The sequence below is a fragment of the Dendrobates tinctorius genome, unplaced genomic scaffold (genome assembly GCF_039654945.1).
Source record: "Dendrobates tinctorius isolate UK_male_01 unplaced genomic scaffold, ASM3965494v1 ptg000032l, whole genome shotgun sequence".
In the NCBI taxonomy this organism is placed as follows: domain Eukaryota; kingdom Metazoa; phylum Chordata; class Amphibia; order Anura; family Dendrobatidae; genus Dendrobates; species Dendrobates tinctorius.
Window position 1 is genome coordinate 39,045,386 of NW_027361700.1, and position 17,115 is coordinate 39,062,500.

The window sequence follows — 17,115 nt, forward strand, 5'->3', positions numbered from 1 at the left end:
TCATCTGCAAAAAAATAAAAAAGTTATAGCTCGCAGAATAAAGCGATGCAAAAATAATTATTTTTTATATAAAATAGTTTTCATTGCATAAAACCGACAAAACATAAAAAAAGACCTAAATGAGGTATCGCTGTAACCGTACTGACCCAAAGAATAAAACCGCTTTATCAATTTAACCGCATGCAGAACGGTCTAAACGCACCCCCCAAAAGAAATTCATGAAGCGCTGGTTTTTGTTCATTCTGCGTCCCAAAAATCAGAATAAAAAGCGATCAAAAAATGTCACGTGCCCGAAAATGGTACCCTTAAAAACGTCAACTCATCCCGCAAAGAATAAGACCTCACATGACTCGGTGGGTCAAAATATGGAAAAATTATAGCTCTCAGTATGTGGTGATGCAAAAACTATTTTTACAATAAAAAGCGTCTTTAAGCGTGTGACAGCTGCCAAACATAAAAACCGCCATAAATAGTAAATAAAACCCCCCGTTATCACCCCCTTAGTTAGGGAAAAATAATAAAACTAAAAGAAAATATATTTATTTCCATTTTCCCATTAGGGTTAGGGCTAGGGCTAGGGTTAGTGCTAGGGTTAGGGCTGAGATTAGGGTTAGGGGTGTGTTGGGGTTAGGGTTGGAGTTAGAATTGGGGGTTTCCACTGTTTGGGCACATCAGGTGCTCTCTAAATGCAACATGGCGTCTGATCTCAATTCCAGCCAATTCTGCGTTGAAAAAGTCAAATGGTGCTCCTTCCCTTCCAAGCTCTGCCATGCGCCCAAACAGTGTTTTACCCCCACATATAGGGTATCAGCCTACTCAGGACAAATTGCAAAACAACTTTTGGGGTCCAATTTCTCCTGTTACCCTTAGGAAAATAAAAAATTGGGGGCAAAAATATCATTTTTGTGGAAAAAAATGATTTTTTTTATTTTCACGCCCAGGTGTTATAAACTTCTGTGAAGCACTTGGGGGTTCAAAGTGCTCACCACACATCTAGATAAGTTCTGTGGGGGGTCTAGTTTCCAAAATGGGGTCACTTGTGGGGAGTTTCAATGTTTTAGGCACATCAGGGGTCTCCAAACGCACATGACACCCGCAGACCATTCCATCAAAGTCTGCATTCCAAAACGTCACTACTTCCCTTCCGAGCCCCGACGTGTGCCCATGCAGTAGTTTTCTCCCACATATGAGGTATCAGCATACTCAGGACAAATTGGACAACAACTTTTGGGGTCCAATTTCTCCTGTTACCCTTGGGAAAATAAAAAAATTGGAGACTAATTGATCATGTTTGTGGAAAAAATACGATTTTTTCATTTTCATGCCCTTGCATTAAAAACGTCTGTGAAGCCCTTGGGGGTTCAAAGTGCTCACCACACATCTAGATAAGTTCGTTAGGGGTTTAGTTTCCAAAATGGGGTCACTTGTGGGGGGTTTCCACTGTTTAGGTACATTAGGGGCTCTCCAAACGCGACATGGTGTCCGATCTCAATTCCAGCCAAAAACGTCAAATGGCGCCGCTTCCCTTCCAAGCTCTGCCATGCGCCCAAATAGTGGTTTACCCCCACATGTGGGGTATCAGCGCACTCAGGACAAATTGCAAAATAGCTTTTAGGGTCCTGTTACCCTTGGAAAAATAAGAATTGAGGGTGAAAAGATCATTTTTGGGAAAAAATATGATTTTTTAATTGTACGGCTGTATGTTATAAATTTCTGTGAAGCCCTTGGGGGTTCAAAGTTCTCACCACACATCTAGATAAGTTCCTTGGGGGGTCTAGTTTCCAAAATGGTGTCATTTGTGGGGGGTTTCCACTGTTTTGGTACATCGGGGTTTTCCAATCGCGACATGGTGTCCGATCTCAATTCCAGCCAAAAACGTCATATGGCGCTGCTACCCTTCCGAGCACTGCCATGCGCCCAAATAGTAATTTACACCCACATATGGGGTATCAGCGTACTCAGGACAAATTGTACAATAACTTTTAGGGTCCTGTTACCCTTGGGAAAATAAAAATTGGGGATGAAAAGCTAATTTTTGTGGAAAACATATGATTTTTTAATTGTACCGCTGCACGTTGTAAACTTCTGCGAAGCCCTTGTGAGTTCAAAGTTCTCACCACATATCTAGATAAGTTCCTTGGGGGGTCTAGTTTCCAAAATGGGGTCACTTGTGGGGGGTTTCCACTGTTTAGGTACATCAGGGGCTCTCCAAACGCGACATGGCGTCCGATCTGAATTCCAGCCAATTTTGCATTGAAAAAGTCAAACGGCGCACCTTCCCTTCTGAGGTCTGCCATGCGCCGAAACAGTGGTTCTCCCCCACATATCAGGTATCAGCGTACTCAGGACAAATTGCACAATAACTTTTGCAGTCCAATTTCTCCTGTTACCGTTGGTAAAATAAAAAAAATTGAACCTGAAGTATTTTTTTTGTGAAAAAAAGTTAAATGTTCATTTTTTTTTAAATATTCAAAAAATTCCTGTGACGCACCTAAAGGGTTAATAAACTTCTTGAATGTGGTTTTGAGCACCTTAAGGGGTGCAGTTTTTAGAATGGTGTCACTTTTGGGTATTTTCTATCATATAGATCCCTCAAAGTGGCTTCAAATGTGATGTGGTCCGTAAAAATAAAATGGTGTTGCAAAAATGAGAAATCGCTGGTCAATTTTTAACCCTTATAGCTTCCTAACAAAATTGGTTCCAAAATTGTGCTGATGTAAAGTAAACATGTGGGAAATGTTACTTATCAAGTTTTTTGTGTGCCGTATCTCTGTGATTTAAGGGCATAAGCATTCAAAGTTGGAAAATTGTGAAATTTTCAAAATTTTTGCCAAATTTCCATTTTTTTCACAAATAAACACAAGTTATATGAATGAAATTTTACCACTAACATGAAGTACAATATGTCACGAGAAAACATTGTCAGAATCACCGGGATCCATGGAAGCGTTTCAGAGTTATTACCTCATAAAGGGACAGTGGTCAGAATTGTAGAAATTGGCCCGGTCATGAACGTGCAAACCACCCTTGGGGCTTAAGGGGTTAAAAATGAGGGCAGGAATGTCACACATCTGTGAGTAGGAAAACTGTGAAAGCTGATGATAAACCACCCAGTGGTGGTTTATCATCAGCTTTCACAGTTTTCCTACTCACAGACATGTGACATTCCTGCCTTCATTTTTAAATGTGCAATCTCATGCCAATCCAATAGAATCGCCTACAGCCTGTGGCCTCTGTCTTTTGCACTCCAAAGTTACCTGACAGATCTTGATAGGCAGTGAGGACAATGTCTACATCTCTCCCTATGATCAAAATGTGAGTCGACGTCCATAAGAAATGAAAGCCATTGATCATCTGAAGCTAGAGCCCAGCCAGCAGGACAGGGCATAGCTACGTCTTAACCATCATCTATCAGTTCACCAAATTTGTAGTGGCAGTCCCAGGGAAGGATTTGACAGCCCAGACTACACAGCAGAGCAGGGAGAGGTAAACATTGCAAATGCTGGGGCCCTGCCCAAGCAAGGGGGGCCCACTCGTGGGCGTCGGTACTGGCACTGGGCCCCTCATAGTACGCCGGTGTGTCTGACGGCGGGTGTGCACCCCCACCATCAGAGACACTTGATTGCACTATGAGGGACCCTGTGCCAGTGCCGGCGCCCAAGAGTCGGCCCACCCACCTGTCCAGGACAATGCCACTCGCACGGTTGCATGCGCTAGGTGGTGACCCCGGACATGGGGGGGGGGCAGCCCAGTTAGGGAGGTTTAAAAAATGGCATATGTTGATGTTGGACATTCAGCAGCTGCAAATGGAGGAATTGGAGAAGTCCGAGGAAGAGGAGGACAAAAGCGAGCCATTTTTCTGGCAACCTATGTATCATCAGGGGAAGGTGGGACAAAATTCTTTGAAACCCATGCATGGTTTATTTTAATGAAGGTTAGATCATCAACATTTTGGGTCAACAAACGGGTTCTTTTTTCTGTCAGGATTGAGCCAGCAGCACTGAATAGTGTTGAGCATTCCGATACCGCAAGTATCGGGTATCGGCCGATATTAGCTGTATCGGAATTCCGATACTTAGTTCCGATACTTTTTTCATATCAAATACCGGAATCGGAAGTTCCCATAATGCTAGGAGCCCGCTCGATTTGATTCAGCCAATGGGGATCCTCAGAAGTGTGGGCATATCCTGTTAGGCATGTAGGCATGTTATCTACTGGCATGGCTGTGATTGGCTGCTGAAATGATGTCATGATGCACTATAAAAAGCGCTGCAGACGCCATTTGTGGTCACTCTGCTGTGAATTCAGTTAGGGACAGGCTGCTGTTGAAGACTGTGAGGGACAGTTAGAAATAGCGATTCTAAAAACAATATTGTGCTTTATCCAGGCTACATAAACCACCACTGTAGCTTGCTTTTCCCTAGCAGCACTGTTTTCACAGCTGTCTGCAAGGGCTGTGTGAGTGCAGACCCACGCTGTGTAGTGTGTCCTGCAGGCACGTCTGCTTGTAGGCCGGCCAGCGTGTGTCTCTGCCTCATACACATTTTTCTTTTATTGCTGCTTTTTTTTTCTCCTGTATACTGTGCTTCCATACGTATCCATATACGTTGGTTGCAAACACTAAAGGAGTGGACAGCGGAGCCTTTCAGCAGCCTTTCAGTGCTATAGCCCATTTCTCTGAACTGTTTTTGGCTGTCTGATAGGTCTCTCTGTGTGTGAGTGCAGCTCACGTTGCAGTGTGTTCTACAGCCACCGCTAGCTGTAGTCCGCTCAGCGTGCGTCACTGCCTCATACATAGTCCTTTTTTTGCAGCAAATTTAGCCAGATTTTTGCTCCTATATTAGTGTGCTTCCAACCGCATCCATTGTCATTGGTTGGTTGCAAACACTATATAGGATTAGATAGAGGAGCCTTTTTGCTGGCTTGTGCCCTTCCGGGCCAGCCAGGCTAGTATCACCCTATTTTTTGGAGCCTCATCAATTGCATTGTAGGTTAGCTTCCTGCATTGTAATCGCTCCAAAAAGTTTGTGATACTATAGCTTTCAAACTTTGGTCACATCCTTTCCATTCCCCCCACCCAAAAAAAAAAAAGGAAATAAAGTTCACCAAACACTCCACTTTACAGTTGTCTAGGCCACATTAGATCATATTAAAGTGTAGTACACACACTCTTAGCCAAATTAGTGTTTCTTATACTGGTTAGCAGGTGTTCACGAATAAGAACACTAAGCCACCCCTTTTTTACTTTTCTGCCTATCTTTATCAGTCTACCAAGATGAAGAAGGCAGGGAGTAAGGCACGTGGTCGTGGCCGTGGAGTTTCAGCAGGGAGAGGATGGGGGGATTCAGCAGGGAGAGGACGTGGGGATTCGGTATCTGCTGCGGCCACCAGTGACCCGGCATCCCCCACTTTTACCAGGCAACAGTCCTTCATGCACAGCTTTGTAGGACCTCGCCGTACCCCACTGCTGCGTGACGAACAAATTGAAGCCATTGTCGGATGGATGGCAGCTAACGCATCCACTTCAATGACTTCCGCATCCTCCCAAGGCCAGAGCACTGAAGAGCAACCATCTGTCTCTTCACCACCTGCCAAATTGCCCAGGCAGTCTGAGAGCCCTGGACAGGAGCCATCTCAATCTTTACTTCTGTTCTCAGAATCTGTTGGCTTGGAAAGAGGTGGCCAGCCAAGCAGCATTCTAGAGCGTGAAGAAGAGGGAGTATGCAGTGATGCGCAACTGCTTTGTCCCTATGAATCTGAAGAGGCGGGTGGGCCAGTGCCTATGGTCAGCACACCTCAGTATGCATCAGATGATGATGAGACTCAGTTGCCAATTTCTGGTGCGTACGGTGCTGGTGAGACAACCCAGGACCAGCCGGTGCTTGAAGAGGGGAGTGGAGATGATGAGGTCCTTGACCCATCATGGCGTCAGCCACAGGAAGGTGGTGGGAGCAGCTTTGAGGAAGAGATTCCCCGAACGGCCAAAAGAGGAGGGAGAGGGCGGGGGCAGACTTGGTTGCCTGTAGCCTCCACTTTGGCACCCGTGAGGAGCAATCCTCTTCCAAAACACAAAACGGGCGCTCCCAGGACTTGCAGTGCGTGGTCTTTTTTTGACACAGTTGCAGATGACATTTGCTTTGTCAAATGCAAGCTGTGTCATCAGAATGTGAAACAAGGGAAAAATTTGAGCAACCTCAATACCATAAATATGTGGAAACATGTGCGTACCAAGCACGAGGTGGAGTTACACAAACACACTGAAGATGTAGGCCAACCTTCAGCAGCACCTACCACCTCTTCATCTCGTGTTGGGGCCTCTTCCTCCAGCTCACACATGGCTGGTTCGGCTTCCTCACTGGAACGCCATGGAAGAACCACTGCCACTGTTGTCCAGAGACCCAGTGAAATTCTACCCACTGAACCACGTTCGCAGTCATCAGCACCCTCCCAGGCCACTCACCAGCAATCGGTAGCACAGGCATGGGAAAAAAAGCGGCCATACTCGGCAAACCATCCCCGAGCACTGGCTCTGAATGCCGGCATTGCCAAACTACTGGCCCTTGAGATGCTGTCATTCAGGCTGGTGGAGACTGACACATTCCGGAACTTTATGTCATTGGCATTTCCACAATACAATGTGCCCAGCCGCTTTTATTTCAGCAGGCAAGCTGTCCCTGCCCTGCAAAAGCATGTGGAGGGAAAAATTAAAAATGCGCTACTAAATGCCGTCAGTAGCAAGGTCCACCTGACCACCGATGCATGGACCAGTAGCCATGGACAGGGACGATACCTTTCCCTCACTGCCCATTGGGTCAATGTTGTGGAGCCGGGTACAGATCTGGAGAGTGGCTCTGTACGTATTCTGCCAACTCCAAGGATTGCAGGAATGCAGTCTGTACATATTGAGTCCTCCTCCTACTCTAGTTCCTCGGAATCAGCACTGCGTGAGCCTGTTAGGCCAGATATGAGCACAGGTGTGGCCAAACGTCAACAGGCCGTCCTTAAATTAATTTCTTTGGGGAATCGGAGCCACACAGCACAGGAGCTCTGGAATGCCATCAAGCAGGAGAGCGATGTGTGGTTTGTGCCAGCGAATCTCCAGCCAGGTTTGGTAGTGAGTGACAATGGCCGAAATCTAGTGGCAGCTCTGGGCCTAGGCAACCTCACTCACATACCATGTCTGGCACACATGCTCAATTTGGTCGTGCAGAGCTTTCTGAGGGACTATCCGGATCTTGATGCACTGCTGCACAAGGTTCGCCTAGAGTGTGCTCACTTGCGGCGTTCCAGCATGGCAAGATCGCGCATTGCATCTCTGCAACGCCGATTCCGCCTGCCAGAACATCGCATCATATGTGACCTCCCCACCAGGTGGAATTCAACGTTACATATGTTGGAGCAGTTGTGTGAGCAGCAGGCAGCAGTAATGGAGTACCAGCTGCATCAGGCGCAAACAAGTCGCACTGTGCGCCGGACACACTTCACCACCACTGAGTGGGCCACTATGAGGGACATCTGCCAAGTTTTGCGTGCCTTCGATGACTCCACGCGGATGGCCAGTGCAGATGATGCACTAATCAGCATGACTGTCCCCCTCATCTGTCTGCTTCAAAAAACCTTACAAGCACTAAGTGAGGAGGTTTTTGAAGAGGTCGAGGATGAGCAGTCAGAAATGCCATCTGCTTCTGGCAAGTCTGCGCAACGTACTTCCACACAAAGGCCCAGGCAGGGGACACTTAGTGAGGAGGATGACGAGGAGTCAATGGAGGAGGAGGAACACATCTCTCCAGAGGAGGGAGGTACACAAGGCTCTAGTAGTCAGTGTGTACAGCGAGGGTGGGGTGATGCTGAGCAGGCAGAGATGCTGCCTCAAGCTGGGGACAGTGTTTCCGGTCCAGTTGGCAGTCTGCAGCACATGGTTGATTTCATGCTGCAGTGCTTGTTAAATGACCGCCGCATCGCCAACATTCTCCACACGGCTGATTATTGGGTGTACACCCTCCTAGATCCTCGCTATCGGGACAACTTACAAAGCCTCATACCACAGTTGAACCGGGAGCGAAAAATGCGGGAGTACCAAGAAACACTTGTGCAGGCCATCATGTTCTCCATTCCCCCCGCAAGTGTTGCTGGTAGTGCTTTTCAAAGCAGCCATGTGGGTAGAGGCAATGGAGGAAGCTCTGCACAAAGAGGTAGCAGAGGCAGTGCCGCAGGACAAGGCAAGGCCAGTATGGCCCAAATGTGGAAAAGTTTTGTGGGACCGCCACAAACGGCTACACCATCACAGACGGCTCCAGTCAGCAGGAGGCAACGTTTCCGTCAGATGGTGACAGACTACTTGTCGTGCCCTGTTAGTGTTCTCCCAGACGGCTCTTCCCCGTTCAAGTATTGGGTCTCTAAGCTGGATACATGGCCAGAGCTTAGCCAGTATGCATTGGAGGTGCTGGCTTGCCCTGCTGCCAGTGTATTATCGGAACGTGTCTTTAGTGCTGCAGGTGGTGTGGTAACAGACCGTCGCATGCGACTATCCGCCGATAATGTTGACCGGCTTACTTTTGTGAAAATGAACAAGGCCTGGATCTCACCTGAATTTGCCAGTCCTCTTCCAGAATAAATAATTGGCTGGCAACAGGATCCAGGTCTCCTGTTGTGTTCATGTTTCTATGACCTGAACTTTATTTCCTGGGCTACAGCAACGCCCGTTGTTGCTCAGAAGTGCTGTCCGCACAGACAAAACACTCGCTCATGTGTAAGTGGGGTTCGGTAACGTCAGTTGATCCCCTGCTGTGTGTACGGCAAACTCTCCTGCTGCCTACAACTTCTGACTACCTCTGATTTAATATGTTCTCTGATTTGCCCTCTGTCTCCACTCTGTTTTGAGTATTTCCTCCGGTCTACAACACCGCTTGTTTCTGCTCTCAAGTGCCGTCTGCACAATCCACACTTGTTCCTGTGGTACCTGGGTCCAGTAACATCTGCTCATCTCCAGAGTTGAGCACGGCAATGTCTCCTGCTTTGTCTACATTCCCACTACTTGTAGTGGAAATGTGGACAGAGCAGGAGACATTGCCTGACTCACCTCTAGGGAGAAGCTGCTGTTACAGAACCCCAGTAACACAGGAATAAGTGTGGGTTGTGCAGACGGCATTTCAGAGCAGCAACTGGCGTGGTTGGAAGCCAGCGGAAATACTCGACACAGAGTGAAGACAGAGGCCTAATTGGAGTACGTTGACAGTTAGTAGTAGTCTAGAAACAATCGCAAACTGCCACCAAGTAGGCCTTGGCCTACTACCTGATTTTCCCTGGGCTCCGACACCACCAGTTGGTGCTCAGAAGTGCTGTCCGCACAGACAAAACACTCGCTCATGTGTAAGTGGGGTTCGGTAACGTCAGCTGATCCCCTGCTGTGTGTATGGCAAAGTGTCCTGTTCCCTCCACAGTCAAACAACCTCAGATTTACACCTGGCTCCAAGTAGGCCTCAGACTACTACCTCATTTTCCCTGGGCTCCGACAACGCCAGTTGGTGCTCGGAAGTGCTGTCCGCACAGACAAAACACTCGCTCATGTGTAAGTGGGGTTCGGTAACGTCAGCTGATCCCCTGCTGTGTGTACGGCAAACTCTCCTGCTGCTTACAACTTCTGACTACCTCTGATTTAAAATGTTCTCTGATTTGCCCTCTGTCTCCAGTCTGTTTTGAGTATTTCCTCCGGCCTACAACACCGCCTGTTTCTGCTCTCAAGTGCCGTCTGCACAATCCACACTTGATCCTGTGGTACCTGGGTCCTGTAACATCTGCTCATCTCCAGAGTTGAGCACGGCAATGTCTCCTGCTTTGTCTACATTCCCACTACTTGTAGTGGAATTGTGGACAGAGCAGGAGACATTGCCTGACTCACCTCTAGGGAGAAGCTGCTGTTACAGAACCCCAGTAACACAGGAACAAGTGTGGGTTGTGCAGGCGGCATTTCAGAGCAGCAGCTGGCGTGGTTGGAAGCCAGCGGAAATACTCGAAACAGAGTGAAGACAGAGGCCTAATTGGAGTACGTTGACAGTTAGTAGTAGTCTAGAAACAATCGCAAACTGCCACCAAGTAGGCCTCGGCCTACTACCTGATTTTCCCTGGGCTCTGACACCAGCAGTTGGTGCTCAGGAGTGCTGTCCGCACAGACAAAACACTCGCTCATGTGTAAGTGGGGTTCGGTAACGTCAGCTGATCCCCTGCTGTGTGTATGGCAAAGTGTCCTGTTCCCTCCACAGTCAAACAACCTCAGATTTACACCTGGCTCCAAGTAGGCCTCGGCCTACTACCTCATTTTCCCTGGGCTCCGACAATGCCAGTTGGTGCTCGGAAGTGCTGTCCACACAGAAAAACATACTCGTTCATGTGAAAGTGGGGTTCGGTAGCGTCAGCTGATCCCCTGCTGTGTGGCGGGCAAACTGCTGCTGCCTCCAAATTTTAGCTACTTCAGATTTAAACATTCTCTGATTTGGCCTCTGTCTCCACTCTGTCTCTAGTATTTCCCCAGACCTCCAACACCGCCAGTTCCTGCTCACAGTTGCCGTCCACGCATTCCACACGTGTTCCTGTGTTACTGGGGTTCTGTTACGTCAGCAGATCCCCCAATGTGTGTCCGCCACTGTCTCCTGCGCTGTCCACCTTCCCACTGCAAGTGGTGGGAATGTGGACAGAGCAGGAGACATTGGCAGACAAACATCAGGGGATCTGCTGACATTACAGAACACCAGTAACACAGGAACACGTGTGGATTGGGCAGACGGCTACTGTACGCATAAACTGGCGGTGTTGGTAGTCACGTGAAATCCTGGAAACAGAGTGGAGACAGATGCCTAATTGGAGCACATTGACAGCCTGTTGTAGCCTACAAACAATCTAAAACTGCCACCAAGTAGGCCTCGGCCTGCACCCTGGTTCTCCCTGGGCTCCAACAACGCTAGTTGGTGCTCAGAAGTGCTGTCCACACAGAAAAACACACTCGTTCATGTGAAAGTGGGGGTCAGTAACGTCAGCTGATCCCCTGCTGTGTGGAGGGCAAAGTGTCCTGCTCCCTCCAAAGTCAAAATACCTCAGCTTTACACCTGGCTCCTAGTAGGCCTCGGCCTGCACCATGATTGTCCCTGGGTTCCAACAACGCTAGTTGGTGCTCGGAAGTGCTGTCCACACAGAAAAACACACTCGTTCATGTGAAAGTGGGGGTCAGTAACGTCAGCTGATCCCCTGCTGTGTGGAGGGCAAAGTGTCCTGCTCCCTCCAAAGTCAAAATACCTCACCTTTACACCTGGCTCCTAGTAGGCCTCGGCCTGCACCATGATTGTCCCTGGGCTCCAACACCGCCAGTTGGTGCTCGGAAGTGCTGTCCACACAGAAAAACACACTCGTTCATGTGAAAGTGGGGTTCGGTAACGTCAGCTGATCCCCTGCTGTGTGGAGGGCAAAGTGTCCTGCTCCCTCCAAAGTCAAAATACCTCAGCTTTACACCTGGCTCCTAGTAGGCCTCGGCCTGCACCATGATTGTCGCTGGGTTCCAACAACGCTAGTTGGTGCTCGGAAGTGCTGACCACACAGAAAAACACACTCGTTCATGTGAAAGTGGGGTTCGGTAACGTCAGCTGATCCCCTGCTGTGTGGAGGGCAAAGTGTCCTGCTCCCTCCAAAGTCAAAATACCTCAGCTTTACATCTGGCTCCTAGTAGGCCTCAGCCTGCACCATGATTGTCCCTGGGCTCCAACACCGCCAGTTGGTGCTCGGAAGTGCTGTCCACACAGAAAAACACACTCGTTCATGTGAAAGTGGGGTTCAGTAACGTCAGCTGATCCCCTGCTGTGTGGAGGGCAAACTGCTGCTGCCTCCAAATTGTAACTACTTCAGATTTAAACATTCTCTGATTTGGCCTCTGTCTCCACTCTGTCTCTAGTATTTCCCCTGACCTCCAACACCGCCAGTTCCTGCTCACAGTTGCCGTCCACGCATTCCACACGTGTTCCTGTGATACTGGGGTTCTGTAACGCCAGCAGATCCCCCAATATGTGTCCGCCACTGTCTCCTGCGCTGTCCACCTTCCCACTGCAAGCGGTGGGAATGTGGACAGAGCAGGAGACAGTGGCAGACACACATCAGGGGATCTGCTGACATTACAGAATCCCAGTAACACAGGAACACGTGTGGATTGGGCAGACGGCTGCTGTACGCATAAACTGGCGGTGTTGGTGGTCACGTGAAATCCTGGAAACAGAGTGGAGACAGATGCCTAATTGGAGCACGTTGACAGTCTGTTGTAGTCTACAAACAATCTAAAACTACCACCAAGTAGGCTTCGGCCTACACCATGATTGTCCCTGGGCTCCAACAACGCCAGTTGGTGCTCGGCAGTGTCTTTGGCACGGGTACTCCCTGTTGGCCAGCCTGGTTCCAGCACGCCTGCTGTTTCCGGGTAGTGTCAAGGTCACTATGCCACCAATCCGTTGTCCTGTCGTCTTGCGGCCGGGTTAGCCGACTCTACGGTGCCTGCAGTTTAGGTGATTCCTATGTGGGCTGCGTGAACTGGCACTGAAGGCTGGATCCGTAGTGCCAATGGGACATGGACTCCCTGTAGGACTGTGGGTTTCGGTAACTGCGGCCGGCTTGCGGCCTGGCTACTTTGCTTTGAATGGGTACCTTCTGCTACCCACCTGGGTTCCAGCACTGTCTGCTGGTTCTCGCCAGAGCCTTTGGCCTAGGTGCCTCCATCTCGGTATCCGAGGTCCAGCACCGTCAGCTGGTCCTTGGTAGTGCTTTCTAGCACAGGTACCTCCTGCCTAGTAACCGTGGTCCAGCACCGTTAGCTGTTCCTCGGTATTGCCATTGGCTCTTGTAGCTTTTGCTACCCATCTGGGTTCCAGCACCGTCAGCTGGTTCTCGGCAGTGTCTTTGGCACGGGTACTCCCTGTTGCCCAGCCTGTTTTCAGCACGCCTGCTGTTTCCGGGTAGTGTCAAGGTCACTATGCCACCAATCCGTTGTCCTGTCGTCTTGCGGCCGGGTTATCCGACTCTACGGTGCCTGCAGTTTAGGTGGCTCCTATGTGGGCTGCGTGAACTGGCACTGAAGGCTGGATCCGTAGTGCCAATGGGACATGGACCCCCTGTAGGACTGTGGGTTTCGGTAACTGCGGCCGGCTTGCGGCCTGGCTACTTTGCTTTGAATGGGTACCTTCTGCTACCCACCCGAGTTCCAGCACTGTCTGCTGGTTCTCGCCAGAGCCTTTGGCCTAGGTGCCTCCATCTCGGTATCCGAGGTCCAGCACTGTCAGCTGGTCCTTGGTAGTGCTTTCTAGCACAGGTACCTCCTGCCTAGTAACCGTGGTCCAGCACCGTCAGCTGATCCTCGGTAGTGCCATTGGCTCTTGTAGCTTTTGCTACCCATCTGGGTTCCAGCACCGTCAGCTGGTTCTCGGCAGTGTCTTTGGCACGGGTACTCCCTGTTGCCCAGCCTGGTTCCAGCACGCCTGCTGTTTCCGGGTAGTGTCAAGGTCACTATGCCACCAATCCGTTGTCCTGTCGTCTTGCGGCCGGGTAAGCCGACTGAACGGTGCCTGCAGTTTAGGTGACTCCTATGTCGGCTGCGTGAACTGGCACTGAAGGCTGGATCCGTAGTGCCAATGGGACATGGACCCCCTGTAGGACTGTGGGTTTCGGTAACTGCGGCCGGCTTGCAGCCTGGCTACTTTGCTTTGAATGGGTACCTTCTGCTACCCACCCGGGTTCCAGCACTGTCTGCTGGTTCTCGCCAGAGCCTTTGGCCTAGGTGCCTCCATCTCGGTATCCGAGGTCCAGCACTGTCAGCTGGTCCTTGGTAGTGCTTTCTAGCACAGGTACCACCTGCCTAGTAACCGTGGTCCAGCACCCTCAGCTGTTCCTCGGTAGTGCCATTGGCTCTTGTAGCTTTTGCTACCCATCTGGGTTCAAGCACCGTCAGCTGGTTGTCGGCAGTGTCTTTGGCACGGGTACTCCCTGTTGCCCAGCCTATTTTCAGCACGCCTGCTGTTTCTGGGTAGTGTCAAGGTCACTATGCCACCAATCCGTTGTCCTGTCGTCTTGCGGCCGGGTTAGCCGACTCTACGGTGCCTGCAGTTTAGGTGACTCCTATGTGGGCTGCGTGAACTGGCACTGAAGGCTGGATCCGTAGTGCCAATGGGACATGGACCCCCTGTAGGACTGTGGGTTTCGGTAACTGCGGCCGGCTTGCAGCCTGGCTACTTTGCTTTCAATGGGTACCTTCTGCTACCCACCCGGGTTCCAGCACTGTCTGCTGGTTCTCGCCAGAGCCTTTGGCCTAGGTGCCTCCATCTCGGTATCCGAGGTCCAGCACTGTCAGCTGGTCCTTGGTAGTGCTTTCTAGCACAGGTACCTCCTGCCTAGTAACCGTGGTCCAGCACCGTCAGCTGTTCCTCGGTAGTGCCATTGGCTCTTGTAGCTTTTGCTACCCATCTGGGTTCCAGCACCGTCAGCTGGTTCTCGGCAGTGTCTTTGGCATGGGTACTCCCTGTTGCCCAGCCTGGTTCCAGCACGCCTGCTGTTTCCGGGTAGTGTCAAGGTCACTATGCCACCAATCCGTTGTCCTGTCGTCTTGCGGCCGGGTTAGCCGACTCTACGGTGCCTGCAATTTAGGTGACTCCTATGTGGGCTGCGTGAACTGGCACTGAAGGCTGGATCCGTAGTGCCAATGGGACATGGACCCCCTGTAGGACTGTGGGTTTCGGTAACTGCGGCCGGCTTGCGGCCTGGCTACTTTGCTTTGAATGGGTACCTTCTGCTACCCACCCGGGTTCCAGCACTGTCTGCTGGTTCTCGCCAGAGCCTTTGGCCTAGGTGCCTCCATCTCGGTATCCGAAGTCCAGCTCCATCAGCTGGTCCTTGGTAGTGCTTTTTAGCACAGGTACCTTCTGCTTAGTAACCGTGGTCCAGCACCGTCAGTTGGTCCTCAGAAGTGCCATTGGCTCTTGTTCCTTCTGCTACCCATCCGGGTGCCAGCACTGTCTGCTGGTTCTCGCCACAGCCTTTGGCCTAGGTGCCTCCATCTCGGTATCCGAGGTCCAGCTCCATCAGCTGGTCCTTGGTAGTGCTTTTTAGCACAGGTACCTTCTGCTTAGTAACCGTGGTCCAGCACCGTCAGTTGGTCCTCGGTAGTGCCATTGGCTCTTGTTCCTTCTGCTACCCATCCGGGTGCCAGCACTGTCTGCTGGTTCTCGCCAGTTTCTCAGCCTTCTTGTACCTTCTGCTACATTTCCAAGATCAAGCTTTTTGAAATTGTCTTTGGTAATCCTTATTAATCTCCATGACGACGACCCTGATGACGATGACCCTGAAAACCACACCAAAGAAGACCAGAAATATGACCCTAAATAATAAGACCAAGAGGACAAAGAACATGAAGACAACCACCAAGATACAGAACAAAAGACAGAAGAACAAGAAGCAGAAGAAGCAAAAGCAGAAGAACAGAAAGCAGAACATTAAGCATAAGACTAAAAATCAGCATAGAAGAAATCAAAATTATAAGCAGAAGAAGACTAAGCAGTAAATGGGGGTGAGTCCGTTCCTCCTCGTGGTGCCCCTGGAAAATGCCTGCTGCTGCAGGCCAAACTGAACGCGGACAAATCCTGTTGTAAATCTTTAGTGACAGGCAGAACGTAAGGTGTAATCTTATAACTTTTATAGATAAGTACTACAGGAATGCCTGTCACCATAAGAAAATGAAGAAAAAGAAGAATAGGAAGAAGATGAAGAAATAGCATATGAAAATGAATAATAGCTGAATAAGAAGAATATGAAGAATGGAAAAAAAAATTAATGGGAAGAAGGTGAAGAAGATGAATAAGGTGAAGAAAAAGTTGATGAAAAAAATGCTACGGATCATGAAGGAGAAAGTGTGGGAGAAGTACAAAAGAACGTGAAGAGCATGGAAGTTGTGAAACATACATATCTGACAAAATATAACAAAGGTTAACATAGTCAATATCTTTTTAACTCCGAACGTACTGAAAAAAAAAAATTGGAATTAATGCTATGCCATGTGATTTGAATAAACCACTATGCTTTTAATGTTTCCTCCACCTCCCACAATACATTCTACATGATTCTTATTTGTTTTCAATTATGTATGGGAGAAGTAGCTTGTAACCATAGTTGACAACTGCTGTCTCCTGTCACTTTTAATCGATGCAGTATTAGCAGTCGTGTGAGCGGTACTTGAGAAATCATTCCACAATATGGTCATGAAACCCCTGTCTCCAACGCCACTTCTGATGTGTGCACCACGAACACCTCTTCCATGTTGCCCCCTACGGCTCGTTGGAGAACCATCACTGCTGCTGTGTGCTGGGAATGCCTCAAACAAACGGTTTACCAGAGTTGCTTGCTTGTTAGCCAATATTAGGTTAAGGTTCTCCTGTGGCATGATGTTTTGGAATTTGCCTTTATAGCATGGATCCAGGATGCTGGCCAACCAGTAGTCGTCACCGTTCATCATTTTGGCAATGCGGGGGTTCCTTTTTAGGATCTGCAAGGCATAATCTGACATGTGGGCCAATGTTCCAGGTGTCAATGATGCATTGTGAGTGGTGGGTGGAGGAGCACTTTCTGGCAAATCCACATCCCTCCAGTCACGCACAAACCCTGTAGCAGACCTTGCCACGCCAACATTTTCTCTTGCCCCACGAGAAGCATCCCCCTCCCCTAAAGAATCATCCTGATCATCATCCTCCTCTTCCTCTTCTTCCTCCACCTCATCCAGGAGAGGTCCCGGTTGCAGACAATGGCTGACTGTCATCAAGGCTTCCCTCTTCCTCTTCCTCATCCTCCTCGGCTGCAGATGCCTGCTCCTTAATATGCGTCAAAGTTTGCATGAGCAGACGAATAAGTGGGATGCTCATGCTTATGATGGCGTCATCTGCGCTTACCAGTCATGTGCATTCCTCAAAACACTGAAGGACTTTACAGAGGTCTTTCAGCTTCGACCACTGCACACCCGACAACTCCATGTCTGCCCTCAAAGTGCCTGGCCATGTATCCTCCCACAAATGTATTACAGCCTGCCTCTGTTCACACAGCCTCTGAAAC